The sequence below is a fragment of the Pseudorca crassidens genome, chromosome 3, assembly GCF_039906515.1.
Source record: "Pseudorca crassidens isolate mPseCra1 chromosome 3, mPseCra1.hap1, whole genome shotgun sequence".
In the NCBI taxonomy this organism is placed as follows: Eukaryota; Metazoa; Chordata; class Mammalia; order Artiodactyla; family Delphinidae; genus Pseudorca; species Pseudorca crassidens.
This window is the reverse complement of record NC_090298.1, coordinates 144,325,167-144,340,752: the sequence shown is the minus strand read 5'-3', so window position 1 is coordinate 144,340,752 and position 15,586 is coordinate 144,325,167. Positions and strand designations below refer to the sequence as shown.

At 46.6% G+C, this 15,586-nt stretch overlaps 1 long non-coding RNA gene across 9 annotated transcripts in view; it reads left to right on the top strand.

Moving 5' to 3' along the window:
• The window catches only part of LOC137222094 (uncharacterized), a 143,230-nt gene extending 127,817 nt beyond the window's left edge, over positions 1-15,413 (top strand). For all 9 annotated transcript variants that reach the window (XR_010942313.1, XR_010942307.1, XR_010942309.1 and 6 more), the window contains 2 exons: positions 13,471-13,551; positions 13,662-15,413. This is a non-coding gene — a long non-coding RNA (uncharacterized lncRNA). The remainder of the gene's footprint in view (positions 1-13,470; positions 13,552-13,661) is intronic.
• The last annotated feature ends 173 nt before the right edge of the window (positions 15,414-15,586 follow it).

Here is a 15,586-nt window from a genome sequence, read left to right as displayed (position 1 = left end):
CCTGAACCCGCTCTAGTATTGTTCCACAGAGTGTGTAAGAGGATGGTCTCCATATTACCTGTCTGGACTCCCCTGCTGAACAAGGGAGTCATCAGGTCATCAGGACAAGGGTCCGGCTAAGCGCAGGGCCAGGAGAGACCCGACCAGATGGCTGCAGGGCCTGGGGCCAAAAGTGAACTGGAAGATCCACCCTGACAACCAGGCGGCCAGTCTGGCTAAGGTGCCTATCTAGAGGGCTAAGCAGAATGAGATCAAATCAGGGCAAATGGACGGAGCTCAGGGGACCAAGCCAAAGCAACAGGGTGCTGGACAGATTGCAGGGTGGGAGCTCAAGAAAGTTCTCGAACAATAGGAATTCTCAGCCTGGGAGGGAAGGAAGTATTAAGATCTGGAACATGAGTTACTTCTTCACTGCTTTTCACTCCAAGGAGGAAACAGTAGCTGGACAGTCAATTTTCCTTCTCATTCCTGCTTTGGTAGATTTCTTAAAACTGCTTAAGGATATCAATATGGGTAATTATTTGCACGTCTTCCCAGTGCTGGTGTGAAGAGCTCATAATAGAAACACTTGCAAAGAAACATAGTGTGAGAGTTACTTTTCCTTTTAGCTCCTGGAGTAAGCTGGGTATTTTACAAGATGAATGGCTGCTACTGAAATCATCTTCCCAGCTGCTCTGATATTTTTTCTTATAATTAACTTTCCTAGTGCAGAAGTTGGTTTGTTACATTTGAGTAACTGGAGGCCCAGCGTATCAACTGAAACTGCAGAAAAAAGACACGCAGTTACTGTAAACGGGTATTTCTCTTGTGACAGAGCTGTTCTGCTTAGTTGTCTTACATAGCAAGGGTCTGGGGGGCAGGGAGCAGGGGGCAGCAGCAGAGCAGCTGGAGGGAGGACGCGGGGTAGGGGGGCGGGCTCTGGGAGGGCAGAGAGCGAGTTTCTCCTATAGCGAATGCAGGGCTTTCTGCACAACCGAGCGTCCACAGAGGGAAAGGATCACATTTCTGGATCCGGTGTGAGTGAAGAAGCAGAAAGCCTTTACTTTCCTGTACAATTGGAGGTTGATATTGGTACCAGATGGGAGACAACCAATTTATTATTATCATTTAATAATAATAATACCAAGATCTATGAGGAACTTACTGTGCCCCACGCAGTGAATGCTTTAATTTATTCAAAGTAACCCAGTATAATAGGTATTATTATTCTTCCCATTTTACAGATGAGAAAACCATGGATGAGGCGCTGAAATAAGCTGCTCAGGGTTACTCATCCAGTAAGTGGTAGAGCAGGAATCCAAATCCAGCTTGCACTGAAGCCCATGGTGATTTGTCCAGTATAAGCTCCTAGCATGACATGGTTGTAAAAGCCATAGGTTGGGCTTAGCCAGAGATCCTAGACACCCAGTATAACAACACAGGGCTCCCCTACATAGATTAGCTCCCCAGAGTGCTGAGTGCTGGGGAGGGCAGGCTGTCCAGAAAAGGCCCAGGGATCCGGCCTTTGAAGGATCAGGGAAAGGGGCTGGGCTTTCTAAGCAGGAAAGGAGAAGGACCATGAAATACACATGGTGGTTGCCCCTCCAACATCCATGTACCCTTCTCCCACTATGTAACAGCAGCAGGGGGGTTGGCAGATTGACCCACAGCTTGGTTGGGCCCTGATTGATCCATAGCAAAGCCAATCAGGAAAGTCCCATCCCTTTGCCTCTGTGACTGCTTCAGAGATGGGCCGATCGAAGACATTTCAGGCCAATGAGATGGAAGGTGGAAGGATTTAGTAGGGGTGTCTAGGAAACTTTAGTAGGGTGTCTAGGAAACTTCTGAACTTTAATGAGGGGGTTCAGGAAAGGTCCTTCTCTCTGTCCACCCCCCCCCCCCCAACAGTAGGCAGAAAGCAGGTAGTCTTGCTGGTTATTGGCAGCCGTCCTGTGACCACAAGGGCAGCCAGCCTTGGGAGATGGCCGGGCCGCTAGATCAATTGCCCTTCCATGCAGCAAGCCCACCTTAATTTGCGACTGTCTTTCAGATAAGTCTATAAATCTCCTTATTGTTTCATCCCTTTTGAGCTGGGTTTTCTTTTTCTTGAAGCTAACAACCTTCTAACTGGCAGAACCTGGTCTATAAAAGGAAGATTAACTTTATTTCCTTATCTCCAGGAAAGCAGAATTAGAACTTGGGGGAACTAGATATCTTCCTTGAGGTAAGGAGCTGCCTTGTCATGAGTGCTCCAACATTTGAAACATCCAAGCTATAGCTGGGGAATAGCAAGGAGATTTCTAAGGGGGAAGAGAGACACTGCTGCTGGCATGCCCCCCACCACCAGGGTCGGGACTCTCAGACCACTTAAAAGTGGGAGCAGGGGATTGATGCTAAATGTCCCTTCCTGCTGCTGGATAGCTTCTCAAAAGAAAACCAGGGCATCTATTTAGTTTTTCTTGTACTGTCATGGCCTCAAAAGAGGCCAAGATTGTTGAAATCATTCTTCCCATAACTCTCACATTTTAAGAAGGCAGGTCAAATTGGTGCTAATTTAATGTATATTATAGCTGACACATCGGCTTTAAGTCAAGTTGGTGGTGCAGTTGCATTGTACTTTATAGCAAGACGGGACCTTTCATATAATTAATGTGACTGATGAAGCAATGCCCATTTACCAGGCAGGCCACGTAAATTCTTAGCACAGTAAAATATTATAAAGTTTTATGGTTGTGATATCTTTGCTCTCCTGACGTACTCAGAGTCATATTTATGATTTAATTATTGTGAAGTTCAGGGTTAGGAATGCTTCCTAACCTTGCCATGGCAATATTGTCCTTGCAGGGGAGAGAGAAGCCCAACTGCGTTAGTTGTTCTTCTGATTCATAAACATGTCGCCTGTTCCAGGTTCCTTTCACAATCCCTTCTGGATCTGTCCTTTATGAATTTATTTCAACATTTAGAAAGCATTGACTGTCTCCCGTGTATACTACCTGCTCGCTCTGACAAGCTGTGCTGTCTACTACTTATCCTAAACTTGAATTTCCTGAGCTGCTAGCATCTTCAGCACCCTCCCCTTGGCTAGTCTCGTAGGTTATGGCAAGCACAGCGCTTGGTCACTGTCAGCAGTGGCCTTCTTCCCTTCCCACCTCATGTCATCTTAACTTTGTGTAAATGGCTCATTTACTCTGCCCCGCTGAGTCTCAAGGCGGATGGACGGTGCCAGTGGATTTTGCTAAATGAAGATGGAATTAAGCCGAGACCATGGAATATATTGGTGCTACTTTGGCAGCATTTTACATGGTGCAATGAAGGGAGAACTTGACTCCTGGCTGCCTTGCCCAGTATGTGACTCTAGGCAGGAAGATGAGTGAAAGAAAGGCCATACTGCAGGAAATATTTTCCTTGTTCTTACTGAGTCAAGAAGGACGCAGCGTAGGCAGTGGGGCTCCTTATTTGAGTCAGTAGAAGCAGATTTTTAGCTCCTAAATCAAATGACTAGTCCTCAAATGTCAGGCTCTTATGCTTATTTTGTGACCTGGAAGATGAGGACGGGCCAGGGAGAACCAGGGAATGTTCTCAAGAGTCTGGGATAAGAAGCACCATTTTCTTGAATGATCTCTGCTTCATGTAGAATTAGTCCATTGAATTAGAAGCCTCCTGAATCTCCTGTTAGCTGCCCTGAAGCAGGCATGTTTTTGTTTTTTTTTTGCGGTACGCGGACCTCTCACTGTTGCAGCTTCTCCTGTTGCGGAGCACAGGCTCCGGACGCGCAGGCTCAGCGGCCATGGCTCACGGGCCCAGCCGCTCCGCGGCATGTGGGATCTTCCCGGACCGGGGCACGAACCCGCGTCCCCTGCATCGGCAGGCGGACTCTCAACCACTGCGCCACCAGGGAAGCCCGAAGCGGGCGTGTTTGCCCCTATCTTAGTTCAAAGCTGCAGATGGATTTGCCCAGTACCAACAGGTGACCATAAAAACTGCTTAAGGTTTGCTTGTGGGCCACCAGCCCCATAACTCTGCATGCTCAGCTCTGCACTGAACCACCCATTCCTATTATGCATCTTAGGAAAAGGAGACTTTTAACCACTTGAATGCTTGTTCCTGGCCAGGGCACTTGGTAGCAGAGAATCAGAGGAATTAAGGACCTGAGCAGCAGGCCTCAGTTCCAGCTTTTGCTCTCCAGCCGAGAGGAGCCACTGTGCATTTTTGTACATACTCCTCTTTCTCTCTGACTGTTTGAAAAGGCGGTCCTCATTAAGGCCAGAGTTTGGCCATGCGTTCCTCTCTCTCATGCTCCTAGCCACCTTGCAGGGTCTGTGTCATCCCTTTTACTGAATGGGTGAGGGAACTCATGCCCCAAGGAGGAAGGTCCCTTACCTGGAGTTGTTTTGAGATGACAGAAGTGGGATTCCTACCCAACGTTGAAGTGCTACAGCACTGTCTATTGATTGGCTTACGTCTAATCGGAGGAGCTCTTAAAAAAAGATTGGAAGAAGTTTGCTCTAAAGTTCCTTGCCCATGCCAGCTGGCTTGGCTTTTCATTTCATTTTCTGATGCTTCTATAAAGACCGGACACATACCCTCATCCTCTACCCATATAAGGCTCCCTCAACAGAGCAGAGAGCAGTGGGCTGCCAGGGCCCAGGGAGGTGAATGGGGGGTCACTGAACCTCATTTAGTGAAGGGCCTTGGAGGTGAGACTGAAGAGAATGTGGTGGTCTATATTGTCTCAGGAAGCATTGAATTTAATTCTATTACTTCTGCAGGTGTGAAAAGAATCTTCATGTCCTTCCTTTTTCTGCCTCTCTTTCTTCCTCTAAACTTTCTTGTGTATATTAGCCTATTTTATTGATACTTTATCACAATTTCCCCATGGTTTTAATGATCATTTTTTTATTTCTTCTCTTGTAAATGATCAGTTTGTGTTTTCCAGCAACAATTCTAAGCCTGGATCAGTAACAAAGACAGGTGTCTCTGTTTTAAAGACTGCCCTCACTTTATGTCTCTGGCCTCCTTATTGCCCAGAAACTAGGCATTCTGGGAAATATTCTCCTCACAGGATCTTCTTCCCGTCTCATCTACTGGCATTGCTGGGTTTTCTCTCCTCATACCTGTTTCATTAGCACCAAATTTCCCTGTTCCTTGGCTCATAATGGTGCACAGGGAGCCCCCTCATCACTAAATGAGATTCTACCCATGCTTCAAAGCCCATCTCTAATGCTGCTGCCTCTGTGAGGCCCACCCAGAGTTACCCCCAACTAGACATAGCCTCTCCCTTCCTCACAGCCATCAGCACTGCTATTCTATCTATAATCATTGGTTTTTTTTTCTTTAAAACAGATCCTTTCCCTATTTCCATATTTTCCTAGTTGTAAAAGTAATTCATACCCATCATAGGAAAAAGGGACATGAAGAAAGCCACAAAGAAGAAAATAAGAATTAAGTGAGGTAACAATAAGCTCTAACATTTGGGAAAGTTGATACGTAGGCTCCCTTCTAAGCTCTTTATGTGTATTAATCCAGCTCATTCTCACAACCTCTCCTCAAGGGTGACATTATTACCATCCTGATTTTACATGTGAGGAATGACATTTGAGGTGGTCATAAAGTGTCTCAGATGTCAGCTGGGACCTGTGTGACAAGCTCGTGTTGAACTTGCTGACCCAGTTCTGTGACCATGTGAGCTGGGGAGTTCTGGGCTGAGTCACTGGGCTTCTCCTGCCCTGGGACTCTTGCGTCCCTGAGTCCTGAATGGGCATCCGCTCCTCCCTATTGGATGCTGGCTGTCAGGAGAGTCTGACTTTCACGTGCCACCTCTGTGCTTCTCTTTCCTTCCAGTTCCTCATATGTGACCTCTCCTTGGGTCAGACAGAGGCTGCCGCACTTCAGGAGAAGCTGGGTTTTAATTGTGAGACTAAAAAGTGGAAGAAATAATACCCCAAAGCTTTTAAGTTTAATTCAGTCCCATTTGTTTATTTTTTTCTTTTATTTCCTTTACTTTAAGAGATGGATCCAAAAAAATATTGCTGCTCTTTATGTCAAAGAGTGTTCCACCTGTGTTTTCCTGTAGGCGTTTCATAGTTATCTGCTCTTACATTTAGGTCTTTAATCCATTTTGAGTTTATTTTTGTGTATGCTGTTAGAGAATGTTCTACTTTCACTCTTTTACATGTAGCTGTCCAATTTTCCCAGCACCACTTATTGAAGAGACTGTCTTTTCTCCATTGTATATTCTTGACTCTTTTGTCATAGATTAATTGACCGTAAGTATGTGGGTTTATTTCTGGGCTTTCTGTTTCACTGATCTGTTTTTTTGTGCCATTACCATACTGTTTTTTTATTTTTATTTTTTTATTTTTTTGTGGTACGCGGGCCTCTCACTGTTGCGGCCCCTCCCGTTGTGGAGCACAGGCTCTGGACGCGCAGGCTCAGCGGCCATGGCTCACGGCCCCAGCTGCTCCACACCATGTGGGATCCTCCCGGACCGGGACACGAACCTGTGTCTCCTGCATGGGCAGGCGGACTCTCAACCACAGCACCACCAGGGAGGCATACTGTTTTGATGACTGTAGCTTTGTAGTATAGTCTGAAGTCAGGGAGCATGATTCTTCCACCTCTGTTCTTCTTTCTCAAGATTGTTTTGACTACTCAGGACCTTTTATGTTTCCAAACAGATTTTAAAATTGTTTGCTTTCCACATGCCAAACCCTGTTCTGGAAGCCACATGTCTATGAATCCATTGACACCTCACACGATAACTGCCACTAGGACCTCCAGGTTACAGAGGAAGGGATTCAGCACAGACACGTTAAGAAACCAGACTGAGTTACATAGCTAGAATGTGGTGAGATTCAAGCTCGGGTGGCCTGCTTCCTGAACCCAATTTTAACTACTTGCTCTCCAGCCTGAATCCATGTCCAGTGGTGAGACAACCAAAATGGGCCTTTGTGAATCAAGAGTGGGGGTCTGAGGGGAACAGGCACAATTTCTCTGTAACATAGGATTAGAATGAAGATCAAGGAAAAGCCTCAGGGCCTCTCTCCACCCTAGACCATAGGAGGGTCCTTGGGCTGGAGGGCAGGCGTGGGAAAGAGTGATGTGGGGTGAGCATGACACAGAGAGACCTGGATGGGGTCCAAGATTGAATAGACTCTTAAGATGAACTACTTTTTTTTTTTTTTACTTAGTCTTATTTTAAAAGAAAACTTCAGAGGCTTGAAGAACTAGTTATATTTTTCTATGGAGAAAATAAATATCAATTTAAATAAAATAATAAAAACAAAGAACTTTCATTTTTGCATTCCACTGTGGGATCTGTCTCTCATTTTGTAGATTCAGTTGTAATTGAACCTCTCAATGGCACAGATGAGAAAACTGAGGCCTGGTGACATGCTCGAGGCCACCCAGCCAGCCAGTGACTGAGCTTGGAATCCAGCCCAGTTTGTCTGAATTATTCATGCATGTGGGTGACTCTCTAGCCATCCATTCATGTGGACCCACAAAAATGTTTGGAGTGTGAGCCCAGCTCCAGGTGTTGTGGCAGATGCAGAGAATACAATGGAGTGCCTGTTCTGGGGGACTTGGATCTAGTGGGGAGACAGTGTTCTAACAAGCCATCTTGGTGTTGAGCTGTGTGACAGGGCTGCGATAGAAGCAGGTGCAAAGGATCATGGGAGACAGGAGCTCAGGGTCTGGGACTGTGCAACTGGATCCCGGTGCCACCCCTTATCCAGGGCTAAGGATAATTAAATGACAGCAATTAAATGACACTCAGACACCAAATTTCCTCCCCCTAAACTTCATCACGTGGCATAGTATAGTGGTTAAGAAAGGACACCACCTCTAGTATCCCTCAGACTTGAGTTCAAATCCCAGGTGTGTGAAGCACTGGCTCTGTGACATAGGCGTGTTCTGTCACCTCTCAGTTCCTTCTGTAAACGAGTTTGGCAGGACCCACTTGGATCTTAGGGATGTGGGAAGAAATGAAGTCATACACCTACAGCACTGAACAGTGCCTGGCCCATAATATACTCAAGAAATGAGAGCTATGATATATTATTCTAGATGGGTTGTTGCCTGCATGTCTGCCGTATCCCTTCCTCACACCAAATCATAGGGAAGTGTTTCCTCTTCCCACCAATCTATCTGATAGGACAGAACCCTGGTGTGTGTGTGTGTCTTTAAAATAGCCTTCCCCCTGGCCTAGGACCCTCTGGCCAGAGTTTCGTGCATGTCCTTTGTCAAAGCACTCACTTCTCTTGTGTATGCAGATGAGAAGTTGATCCTTAAACACAACCTGGGGTGACTCCTATGAACACAAGTCAGCCTAAAAACATGGTGGCCCGATGGTTTGGGCCTGGCAACTGGGCGTTGGGCTGAGTCTCTCTGACTTCGTTTCTGGAGGCAAATGTAACTCCAACATTACCTAAGCTGGGCAGTGAGGAAATTCTCATGTTTCCAACACTTTCAACAATGCCCCATTATGCCTGGTGACTCACGAATAGGCCTGTGTCCACGGAACAGCATGTGTCTCTCTGCGGTAAGTACAGTGCCTCGCTGTATGTTTGAACTAATTTCATAGGCTTGTCTCCTCCACGGATGTTACTTGCCCTCTTTTCTGACGATTGCTGGAGGCTTGTTGCGTCAGAGAAAGCCAGAAAAGGAAAGGGCTATGATTCTTTTCACTGGGCAACCCAGCACATTGGAGATAGTGCCTGGGAGGGAAACTTGGGTTCAAGCTGAACTAAAAGCAAAGTCTTGGGATCTTTGCAAAAAGCCACTTACCTTAGGTGGCAGGTCAAAGAAAACTGCCAGGTCACCCATCATTGTCACGGTTAATGCTGAAGCCTTTCTTTCCCTTGACAGGCAGGGGAAAGGGCAGCTGAATATTGAGACAGCTCCTTGGATGTGCCAGGGTCAGGGAGACACGGCAGATTGTGTGCAGAGACGACCGATTTGCCTCCTGTGTTGTCACGATCATCAACTTGGGCAATTTCACAGGGAACCAAGAACCCCAGGAACACAGACTCTATTTCTAACATTCCAAAGGGAGGGACACACTGCTGCCCTCTACTCAGTCCCAAGGACACCCTGGCCTGTTGCTTTTACCTGCTGCTTGGCACAAATGCCTTGGCTGTGGTGACCTTCAGCCCCTTTTAAGGGTCTCATGAAATGAGTGGACCCAGGGCCTTGCTTGTGCCGTTTCAGACTCTGCACAATTGCAGGTACCAGAGTGCTTGCATATGCCCTCTGCTGCCTGGTGAGCTCCCAGTCCCCCACCCGTGGCCAGCAGAGACTGCAGTTTCCCCAGCAGGCCTTCCTGACTGCCTTGATCCCTGCATGAGTTTCCACCCTTTATTATAATCCTCAGAACGAGAATGAAAACTCCTTGGCGAGGTCTTTGCTTACAGCTCCATCTCCTCAGCTACACAGTGGATTTTCTGAGACCAGGGACCTCGACTGTCTCGCTCACTGTTGCGTTCTCAGCACACGTGACATTTTCTGGCAGGTACAAGGCACTCAGTAAATGTGGGCTGGGATACGAAATGAAGAAATGAATGAATGAATGTCATCTTCAGGTAATATTCTGTATATGATGAGGCATATGAAGTTTCCAGGATACTGGAAACTCCTATAATGATCCATTCCAGTGTGTTACTATACTATCCAAACAGAAGGCCCCCTTTAAAAATAGGGGAGTATGCCTATGTGTGAGGCAATGGGTGAGCAAGAAAGACCTGGAGTGAGGCTGTGGGGTGTCATCTAAAAGGGCCCCTTATGGGCATGACACCTAGGAGAGTGGCGCCTTGGGGAGGGGACAGCAGGGCAGAGAATAAAGGAAGGGACCCCCTGACATCTGGCTGGTTATTGGTGGGAGGCAAAGAAACGGAATGCAGGTCCAACTCCTTTGCTTCTGGCAAGCATGTAGAATTGGGCCAAAGATGTTCTTTTTGGAAGTAATTCTTTCATCTGAGCTGAACAAGGGCCTTCGACAGGTGTGCTGGGTGTCCCCCGCTTGGGGACACTGAGCCTCAGGTTGCTCCTTTGTGCAGTGGGGACAGCAATTAGATCTCCTTCACAGGGCTCTCTGGAAGGTTAAAGGAGCCGATGTGTGTGAGAATAGTGCTCAGTGACTCGTGAGGGATGGAGTGTAATTTACATGTTCACCACTCATCAACCTTCAGGGCATTCAAGCACCACAAGCACTTGGCTGCCCGCTGATTCCGGGGAGCTGTTGGACACCCTCCTTCACACCCCCAAGTCCGATCCCGTGACCTCTGCCCAAGACTCCATTAGTGTTAGGGTCCTACAGTCTACAGGTTAAAAGCGGTTCAAGGAGAGCTGGCTTGGCTTTGACTGGCATTTGAGAGCATCACAAAATCGCTGACATTTGTCCTGATGTGTGGGTGTCTGTACCAGACCTGATGTTAAAGTTTTTTGACTCTCAGTCTAGTTGGAAGCATGGACTCTGCAGCCAGAGGGCTCAAGTTCAAATTCCAGCTCTGCTACTTACCAGCTTTATTAAAAATCATAGGCCTGTTGGGAGAATTAAATGTATTATGCAAAGGCACTTGAAGCCGCGCCTAGCATGTAGCCCTAAATAAGTGTTTGCTGTTCTTGTCGTTACCTTTTTTTCCTCCCCCACTTCCACTGTGATTTCCTGTAGAGAAGAGCCCTGTTCTATTCATCTTTTGGTTCCCAATGGCTATGTCAGGCTTGGCATAGGGCAGGCACTCAATAAATGTTGGACGAGTACATGGATGAATGGGTGGATGGATGGGTGGGTGGATGGATGGATGGGTGGGTGGATGGATGGAGGGATGAATGGATGGACGGTTGGACGGGTAGATGAGCTACTGTTTACTTCTTGAGGACATGGATGAATGGATGGGTGGATGGATGGATGAGTGGATGGATGGATGGATGGGTGGGTGGATGGATGGAAGGACGGGTAGATGAGATACTGTTTACGTCTCATAAACTTTATGATCCAGGCCTTAAGGGTGATGAAAGAAAATGTGGAGGGTGCTGATGGTACAGTTTGGAGAAGGGGCAGAGCACAGTGCACACTTCCCATTAAACCCCCTCTCCTGCAGAAATGCCTGAGGAGTGAGGGGAGAGGGGACCTGGCTCATCTCATCTGGGTTCCACGGCTGCCCAGCGTGGGGTCTGTGCCATGCACGTTACAACACTACCCACCTCTTACTCCTCACAGCCACCCTAGGAGGCATACTATTATTGGCTCCATTTTACAGATGAGGAAGCTGAGGTTTGGAGAAATGAAGTGACTTTCTTAAGGTCACACCCAGGACTGCTAATTCCAGGACCTTCATCCTCAACCCTTTTGCTCCACTGTTGGGTCTGTTCCTCAGCCACGTGACTCACAGTTTTGCTACATAGCACTGGCCGAGGACTGACTCTTTGGAAACCCTTCTTTCATCTGAGGTGAACAGAGACCTTTGACAGGTGAACATGCCAGCCCTGAGTGCTGGGTATTCTCACCTTGGGGTCTTTTACACCAGCTTCTTCTTGGGAAAATTCTGTGATTTCTCCAGAGCAGTTTGGCTGAGTTCACTCCATTCACAGGCAATGATAAGGCTGGTATCTGGTAAAGCACACCCTGAATTCGGAAATGTAATTGTAGAACGTGACATTGAAAAAAAGGGGAGGTACCGCAGAGTGGAGGAAACACAGTGCTTATTGAGTGCTTACAACACACCAGCACTGTGTATACTTTCTCACTAGTCTTCACGTCAACCATGTGAAGAGCGTTTTATCACCTTCATGTTTTGGGTATTGGGTCTCTGGCCTGCTCGAGCCATATAGCTAATAAGGGCTCCTCCTGAGATTTGAACCCAGGTCTCTCAGGCTTCCAAACTCTCCCCTTTGCACTGATCTTCCCTGGGAATGTGCAGCTGGCTGTGGTGACGAGTGGGGTTTCCACAGATTCATAATTGTCTGTACTCACGGTAGAGTTAGAAGTCTAATCTAAGTACGAGTAAGTTCACAATTGCTATGTTCTCCACCATCTGACAGCTAGATCATTTACCCAGTCTCAGCGAATGCTGGGTTCTCCCCGCTCCACCCTCCAGCTTTCAGAGGAAATGTCATCACTAAAAAGAAATCCCAGTGGTATATACCCCAAAGAATCAAAAGCTGGGACTCCAAAAGATACTTGCACAGCCATGTTCATAGCAGCGTTATTCTCATTAGCCAAGAGGTGGAAGTAGCCCAAGTGTCTATAAATGGACGAATGGATAAGCGAAATGTGGGATATACATACAATGGAATATTATTCAGCCTTAAAAGGGAAGGACATTCTGATACGTGCCACAATATGGATGGACCTTGAAGACATTATGCTACGTGAAATAAGCCAGACACCAAAGGGCAAATACTGTATGATTCCACTTATATGAGGCACTTAGAGTAATCAGATTCTTAGACACAGAAAGGAGACTGGTGGCTGCCCCAGGCTGGAGGAAGAAATAGGGAGGGTTTTGTTTTGTTTTGTTTTTAATGATAAACATGGCTTGTATACACTTTATTTTTTTAATTTTTATTTTATATTGGAGTATAGTTGATTAACAATGTTATGTTAGTTTCAGGTGTACAGCAAAGTGATTTAGTTATACATACACATATATTATTTTAACAAATAATACCATCCTCATGGGTGTGAGGTGATATCTTATGATTTTGATTTGCATTTCTTTGACAATTAGTGGTGTTAATATCTTTTCATGTGCTTGTTTTCCATTTGCATATTATTGCAGAATATCTATTCAAGTTCTTTGCCCATTTTTTAATCGACTTATTTGATTTTTTTGTTGAGTTGTAAGAGTTCTTTATATATTCTGGGTATTAACTCTCATTAGATATATGATTTGCAAATATATTCTTCCATCCCTAGGTTGCCTTTTGACTCTGTTGATTATATCCTTTGATGTATAAATGTTTTTAAGTTTGATGTAGTCTTATTTATCTATTTTTGCTTTCGTTGCCTGTATTACTAAGAACTATAAGTTGTATTATCATGTTATGTATGGTACATATACATTATATATGTGAATTATGAAGTGTAATAATTAAACAATGCTGAATCTCTTACACTTTTAAACTGTAGTATTACCTCTTTAATTATCTTTGCACGTGGGCTTCCTTCTTTCCCTCCCTCCCTCCCTCCCTCCCTTCCTTCCTTCCTTCCCTCCTTCCCTCCCTCCCTCCCTCCCCCCTTCCTTCCTTCCCTCCCTCCCTCCCTCCCCCCTTCCTTCCTTCCCTCCTCCTCTCTTTCCTGACATGTTTATCAAACACCTACCATGTGCCACTCACTCTGCCAGACAATAGACATGATAACATGTGATCTGTGCCCCAATGTACTTCTATTTTCTTTCATTTTTACTATGTTTTATCGGTGTATACACACTCTCAGTTTTGCCTGATACTGACTTACTCTCCCTTTATTTTCTACGCTGATTTTTTTTTCAGAGCAGAATGGACCCATGGCTTCGGCTTTAATTTCCGGTGCTTTACAAAGGCTGAGCTGAAGGCTGCACCACCAGAAGCTTGGTAAGCTTGGGTGACTGGCCTTGGCTGGTGGGACGCTGGGAATTTCAAGTGGGCAGGGCCCCAGGGAGTCAAGTGAGTGTTTTCACAGTTTTCTGTGTTTGGCATTGTAGGAATTTGCCTGGCCTGCTGGATGGAGAGAGTCTGACTCGGATTCTGGGGGCTTGGAAAGACAGTCAAAAGACTCTTCCCTTCCCTGAAATAGCCACGCATTTGTTTAAAGACTTGAAACCATTCTGATGCTGGAATTTCCCTCTGTGTTTATTTTCACATCTGGGTGATGGTCTTCTGCCACTGGAGGACTTTTAGTGAATCACTTCAGAGTTTGCTTTTAATGTTTCCCAGATGAGAGGGGCTGGCACTCGTCTGTGTTCTGAGGCCTGACAGGGCAGGACTGACCGGGCTTCCCGGCTGGCCGCCTGGAGCTGTTCCTTGGGGGAAGTGGACAGGCATTTCTTGTCTTTCTGGGAAACCTGCTCCTCTGAGCTCCTGATCCCCGGGCTCTCTTTCCACATGAGGAGGGGGAAAAGGTGGAATGGAATATAAATAAAAGAGATAGACTAGTTTTAACTGGTCCAAGATGTTACGGGCTGCGCTCTCGGTAGCCACTGGCAGCCGGCACCCCTCTGTGTTCCCAGGCTCTGGTTTGCGGTGTCACGGGCTCCAAGAGACAAGGCTGGTTGGGGTCGCTTCCAGAGGGCAGCCTGGGAAGCTCAGGAAGCTGTTGGCTCAGCTCAGGAGTCATTGGCTGCCAGGTGCCTTCTGATGGACGCCTGTTCCCAGAGCCCAGTGTGGCCAGGGTCTCTATGACCATGTCAGGTCCGTGGTTCCCGCTTACTCTTAGCCTGACAGACAGGCTCCATTGCAGTTGCATTTCTGCTCTGTGTCCCTCTATCACGCCCCCCTCCACCCCCCATACTCCATGTTCCAGCCACATCTCATACATTCTTTTGGGTGCTTTCTAGTTGTCCATACCCCAGAGCCCCCTGCACCCTGCTCTGCCCAGCTCTGAGCCCCAGGGGTCAGCCCACTAGGGGTGCATCACCCAGGCTCCCCTGCCTCGCCCTCTGGCTTCCTGCTGGTGTGGGCCTATAGGGAGCACCACAGGAGCTCTGGGGGTAGGGGCGGGGGAGACAGAGGTGGAGGGATTTATTCCCCTGGCTCCCTCCCTGTGAGGTCATCTCAGGCTGGCTGCGTGACTTGGAAGTCTCGCATCCTCTTAAGGTGGCCTTCTCTACATAGTTTTCTCTTTCTGCATCTGGGTAACTGTTGCCTTCTTTCATCCTTTTGGGTCCAGGGGTGGTACAGCACCTAGAATCCCACACTAACTTTTGTGGTTTTCCTGTATCTTGTCCACACTTTTGTCAATAGTCTGTTTGCTAAATCCTTCTTGAATTCTCTTATTTGACTGTTCCTGCTGGAACTCAGACAGAGATAGATAGATAGATGGATAGATAGATAGGTAGATAGATAGAGAGACAATGTTATTTTATATATCTGTACCGCTTTTCCCATGTTTATTCCCTCTACAAGAATTCCCTTCTTCGCCTTGGCTACCTGATGAACTGCTTCTTATCCTTCAAAATCCCAGTGAAACACCACCTCTGTGAAGCCTATCTTGAGTTCTCCATTAAAGTTCATGACCTCCCCCTTGGCCTTCTATCTCTCTATGTGGTATCCATCATGTCCATATACTTAACATCTCCATCCTAACCACTTGCTAATCAGACATGTCCAGACTTTCCCTCACCAAAATTTTACAAAGTTTAATTCCTTCCAAATGTGATAAAGCGACTGTCTAAAGGGCCTGCTTCAGTGCCTGGCCCAGATTAGATGCTCAATAAATAATAGCTATTATCAGAAAACGTCATACTAAAGTGTGAATGGCTATGTGTGTTAATGCATTATCTCTTCCAGGAGCAGCTTACATTTATAAGGGACTTTTTGGCGTTAATAGAGCCTCCAATGAATCTCTAAATTGGCAGAGCGGGGTGGGGGAGTGTCAAGGGGTCTTCCTTTGGGGTTTCTCAAATTATGT